Genomic DNA, 5,992 nt, shown 5'->3' on the forward strand with positions numbered 1-5,992 from the left:
AAAAAAAAAAACCCCAAAAGGTCATGAGAAAAGCGTATCGCACCCGAGCTTATAAAGGCAGACTGAAATTTCCACTTCTGGGATTCAGCCTCTCCTTTCCCATTAAAATTAATGATAAGAGCACATCTCAGCTCCTTGGTTGCTCTTTGGCCTCTTCCTTTGCTTGGTGCTAAAATCGAGACAAGCCCGGGCTGTGTCCCCGGAGCCTCGGAGCACAGTTTGCTTTCGCAGTTAAACAAAGCAGCTTCCTCTGCCCGGCGGAGTTGCAAAACAGCGATAAGTGGCCGCGTGGTTCTCGGTATTGATCTGCGATGCTAATCTGGGTATCTGTTAGCTGGGCACCCCGGTCACACCGCAAAGTCTTGCTTGTCGAGTCCAGATCTCACGCAACCGGGAATTCTTCTGAAGCGTCATCCTGGCGTCATTTCATTACACGAGCTCCGATAGTAAACACAGTTTCTAGTCCTCAGGGCCAGAAAGAGAAGCTGGAAAATTTGGCTCCTGGGGGCATTCAAGACAAAAGGCAAACGCGCCCAGACCCTCAGATATATTATCTTTTAGAGCGCCGTGTGCTCCAAACCCTGCTTATGACTTGCGGAGGGGGGGTGACGGGTGGTGTCTCCGTGGGTGAAGGCGGGGAGAGCGGGTGGGGAACCCCAAGGTGGAGGCAGGAGCTGGCGCCGGGCGTTACATCTGGGCTCAGACACGGAAATCATCCGCGAAGCTGGAATATCCCAAGCCCCCGTGCCGTCCCGACCCTGGAGCTCCGGCGGGGTTTGTCACGGGGCAGAGAGGGGCAGAGAGGAGCAGAGGTTTTCCTTCTTGCAGCCTTTTCCTCCTGCTCTTCCCCTCCTCCCTGGCATTACTCACTGGGTTATGCAATGCTTATCTCCCAGCCCTGCACACACGCCGGTAACCAGTTGGGCAGCAAAAAATACTCTGCTGGAAAAAGCAGTTTGGCTGCCTCTGCCTGCCTGCCTCCCCGGGCTCACCCTGAACGCTGCACAGGCTGCTTTTCTGCCGCTTAGCAGGGGAAACAGCAGAGGAAAAAGGGCCTGGCTTTCTCTTGGGACTATTCAATGTGCTGCTCGGCTCCGTTTGCTTCTGCTTCATTGGCCTACAAATCCAAATCCTCCTAAATAATTCAGCAGAGCTGCTGCGCTACAGGTCTAAATAATTCATCCTGGGTCTTTGAGGAGGGAAATGCGGTTACATCACCCTTCAGAGCAAAGCTTTTGGGGCTCCTCCACCCCCTTCCAGAGCAAAGTTTCCCTCTGATCAGGCCAAGATGCTCCTGCTGTCGGGAAAGGCTGCCGTGGTAAGGGCTTGGAAGGGAGCTGGATCCCACACAGCCACCAAGGGCCCGGCTCCCTGGCATCTCCCTTTGCCGTGGGACCCTGAAGACGGAGGTGTTCAAGGCAAAGCCTGGCTCCTGGGGACACCGGGGCTGGGGAGGGGGCTGTCCCGTGGGGGCTGCACCCACGGGTGACAGCATCACACAGGGGCACTGGCCGTGCTTGGCGCTGGGATGGCGGAGAGTTGAGCTTCTCCTCTTCTCCTGTGGGATATTTGGGATGCTGCTGGGCAGGGAGGGAGGTGGGTGAGACAGGCTGGTCCTCGGGGAGGACATCGGGGAGGACAGGGGCAGGGGGGCCATGGCTGTCGAGCAGCCGCACGTGAAACATGTGTGTTTTGGTTTTTCAAATCCCTCTCGCCGGAGATGACTCTCCCGGGGGAATCGTTGAGCAGCTAATGTCAGCAGCCGGCTGATCTCTCCATGAGCAGACATATGTGCCTGCTTTTCCAAGGGGCTGTTTAAATTAAAAATTCCCCCTCGGTGGCCAGGGCAAAGCAGTGATCATGAACCCAGCTGGGGACAGAGCGACCGCAGAGGGCATCTGCGAGCGTGGTACCCATGCGGACTTACCCCTATATATTTCAGTTTCGGTGCCGGCTGTGAGTAGCTCACACTGTATGCGTATCATGCTGAAAGCATTTTGCTTAAATATTTATGAAATCCTTCCAGGCCTGAGGCACAGCCAGATCCGGAGGTGTGCTGAGCTCCGCAATGGTGCGAGATGGGGGCTGGCGGGGAGATTTTGGGGGTGACGCTGTGCCGTGTCAGGCAACAGAGCGCTGGATGCTTTTGTGACTTGGAAACAGAAAGAAGCAGGATGCTGACAGATGCTTTTTCCTACTCTGCCAACACAGCCCCGGCCTGTGTCCTGGACCCCAAACCCATCCCGCTCTGCACCCCGGACCCCAAATGTGACCTGGATCAGGGAGGAAGGAGAAATGCAGCCTGAGGTTCAGACCAAGCTGAGGGTGACAGCATTTATTTTGGAGGAAATAGGGGTGAAAGAGCTTGAGCAAAGGCAAGGAAAAAAATTATATGCCCTTCCACTGGGCAATTATTATGCCCTCTTCATTTTCCCGACCAGCAATGCCCCGCTCTGCAGGCTGCAAAAAAATCACCTAAATCCCCAACTGATCTCCTTATATTTCGCATCCCTTTCTCTTCTGCATCCCGGTGATAAAAGCTGCCCCCACCCTTGTTGTGGGGCTGGGCCTTGGCCTTATCTCTGCACAGACTAATTTGATTTTCACGGTGGTGGAAGCGTTGGCAATTACCACAATAAAAGATGAGCTTTGCAGCCAAATGGGTGAGCGGTGGTGGCTGGGCTGACACCGCCTCACCCTCTGCAGCCCAGGGGTTCCCAGCCTCCTGGGCAAGTGGGAGCCATGCATTAGGGAATATCCCTCCCCAAAAAAAAAGACTGGGAAGCGTCTCCCTTTCTCCCCGCCCTGCTCCTTTGCTCTGCACATGCGGCAGCAGCGGGACATGCTGCTCCCAGGGTCCCCCGGGAATTGGGTGCAGGAGGGGGATGCTGCTCCCCGGGGGCCACTTTGCCCCACGCTGTGGGGGTGTCTGCTGCAGCAGAGGGGAAGGGGCTCGGATAAAATCCCCAGTTTTGGGTTCACCTGGCGTTATTTGCTCTGCATCCCGACGGACATGCTGCTCCCAGGGTTCCCCAGGGACTGGGGGTGCAGGAGGGGGATGCTGCTCCCCAAGGGCTCCTTCGCCCCACGCTGTGGAGTGTCTGCAGCAGCAGAAGTGAAGGGGCTCAGATAAAATCCCCAGTTTTGGGTTCACCCGGCATTATTTGCTCCGCATCCTGACGGGGACACGATGCCCCTGGCACTCTTTCAATGCCCGGCCGCTCTTTCCCAGGCGCTGCCGCTCCTGTTTATGGCTCCCATAAACCCCAAATGCGCTTCGCAGGTTGGCTTCATATATTATAAACTGTAATCCAAACCCCATAAAGGAGCGAGTCCTTTGCATAATGAACACATACGTCTCTTTATGTGCTTTTATAGCGTGCCAGGGCTGTGGTTACAGCAGCTCTTCACCTCGCAGATATGCAATTAGAGCAGCGGGAGAGGCCGGTTGGGGCTCGGTGGACCTGTCCCCTGCGGAGATGTCGGTTCCTTGGTGGGAAGATGAGCAGAGCTGGGGGCACCTGGCAGCCTGGGGGGGTCTGCCCTGGGGGGAACCAGCTGGGCTGGGAGGTGGGAGGCCACGGGGAGAGGGGCTGTACCAGACACGGTTGCCATGGGGACCGCTTCCCCAAAATGATGCTCTGATGCAGCCCGAGCTGAGTTTTGGGTTGGGACTGGAGGATGTGGGGTTATTTTGCCATGCGCTGGAGGGAACCGTGGTGCGTTTGTGCAGGGCAGGAGGCCACGAAAGGATGCCAGGAAGTATTTTTAGGGAAGTGTTTTTTTTTTTTCCCCTAAATTGTGACTCAGTCCTTGTCTCTGCTCCAGTACAGTCACGGTCCAGGAGTCCTCAGACCTGAGCAGCGCCAAGGCAACAGCAGTGATCATTCAAAGGGAACTGGTGATGTGTTAATTTGGTGCATGCAAAACCCCCCTTGCATTTACCTTTGCCTGCACCCATGGCTGGACCCTACATCCTGCCTTTGCCAAGGCTCCTGGCGGGCTCACGGCACGTTTTGGCCGTGGGTTAACCCCAGCTCTCTCTGCGGGATGAAATATTTGTGCTCTATCCACTGCAACTCGACAGAAAACAGCCCGGTGGCACAGGGAGCATCCGCTGCTGAGCTGAAAGGAGAGCTTTCGTAAGGAGGTTTTATCCCAACTCAAATACAGGATGTTTAAACTGGGTTAAAAGGCCCCGCGGGGACAGTTTGGGGGACGCAGCGCAGCCCATGAGCGCTTCCCCGGCTTCATTTGGGGAGGAGCGGGAGTCAGTGCATGTGGAATCAGTTTTAGTGGGGTTTAAGAGCTCCTCTCCACCGTTTGTTTGTTTATTTTGCCCTGGTGTGAAATACCAATTTGGCTACCCTGTTGCAAATTCGAATCCCTTAAATCAATTTAAATCACTTATAAACGCAAGCAGTAATCCAGGGATTTATTGGAGCGGCGTCTGCATACACACAGCTGTAAACTGGTTTCACTAAATCAGGGTAAAACCCGAAGCAGCTATTCTTCTCTGCCTTTTCTCTGGGGCAGTTTACAGCAGTTTCAAGTTGATTTAAGCTAAACCCGGTCGGGGGCGGCGGGAGGCTGATGCTTTCCCCATCCGGGAGAGCTGCCTCTGCTGCAGAGAGCCATGCGACCCGTTAGCAGCTCTGCAGGCTGCGTCTCGGCTCACTCCCAACACACACCTCCTGCATTTGCACGTCTGTGGAAGATAACCCTGCCCAGACACCAGCTCATAAGGATGTGTTGTTTTTTTCCCCACAAGAGCCCACCCCAGCAGTCACAGCAGCGGTGGGCCTCTCAACACAGGGAAGGAGGCTCAGGTGTGTAAAAGCTGTTTTTTTGGTGAGACAGGGGGATCATGGAATGATTTGGATGGGAAGGGACCTTAAAGCCCACCCAGTGCCACCCCCTGCCCTGGGCAGGGACACCTCCCACCAGCCCAGGTTGCTCCAAGCCCCGGCCAACCTGCCCTTGAACCCCTCCAGGGATGGGGCAGCCACAGCTTCTCTGGGCAACCTGGGCCAGGGGCTCACCCCCCTCACAGCAAACAATTTCTTCCCCAGGTCTCATCTCAATCTCCCCTCTGTCAGTGTAAAACCCTTCCCCCTCGTCCCGTGGCTCCCCTCCCTGCTCCAGAGTCCCTCCCCAGCTTTCCTGGAGCCCCTTTAGGGACTGGAAGGGGGTCCAAGGTCTCCCCGGAGCCTTCTCTTCTCCTGGGCCAGGGTCTCACCACCCTCAGTGAAGTGCCCACAAGAGCAGAGCTGTGAACGTGCAGGTACCCCCCAGCAGAACTGAAAGGGTCAATTGGGAGCAGTGGGCAATTAGGGAATTGCTGGCACCTGGGGAGCACCCAAGGGTGGTACAGGTGGGTGGGGTGGGATGAAGCCCATAAAAGGGCTCGTGGGGGAGCATGGAGGGTTTGGCTGCAGGTGGAGAAGCTGGAAGGTGAGGAGCGGTGGCAGAGCTGCAGAGCCAGGTGAGGTGCGTGTGACGGGGGTCGGTGCTGCTGCTGCTCTGGTGGTTGTTACCGGGTTAAGGGAGGTATGGCCGGTTGTTGGCCGGGTTAAGGGAGGTATGGACACTGTGTGCTTTGCAGTTGCTCCTCCTGTGGCAGGACAGAGCGGTCCATGGACATGGAGCCACCTAAGCGTGTCGGTGTTGTTCTCTGGTTGGGAATTAACAGCCCGGAGGAAAAAATAAAGCAGAAACAGCCATGTGAACCCTTTTCCTGGCCACTCTCCAGAGTGAGGAGAAAAGGAGATGCCCGAGAGCTGTGTTGCAGGTGGTGGTCTGCAATCTGGCCTGGAGCCTGCTGTTCTCCACCTTTTCGAGGTGTGGGAGAATTTATAATATGAAATGTCCTGGGGAAAAGGGTCTGCTGTTTTCCCTGCTCGGGGGACTGTTTGTTTCTGAGAAGTGCGAGGGGCTGGGATGTTTCTGGAGAAAAAGGGGTGGTTTGTCCTGTTTGCTTGCACTTGGCAGC

Source organism: Rissa tridactyla, chromosome 20 (assembly GCF_028500815.1).
Source record: "Rissa tridactyla isolate bRisTri1 chromosome 20, bRisTri1.patW.cur.20221130, whole genome shotgun sequence".
Taxonomy (NCBI): domain Eukaryota; kingdom Metazoa; phylum Chordata; class Aves; order Charadriiformes; family Laridae; genus Rissa; species Rissa tridactyla.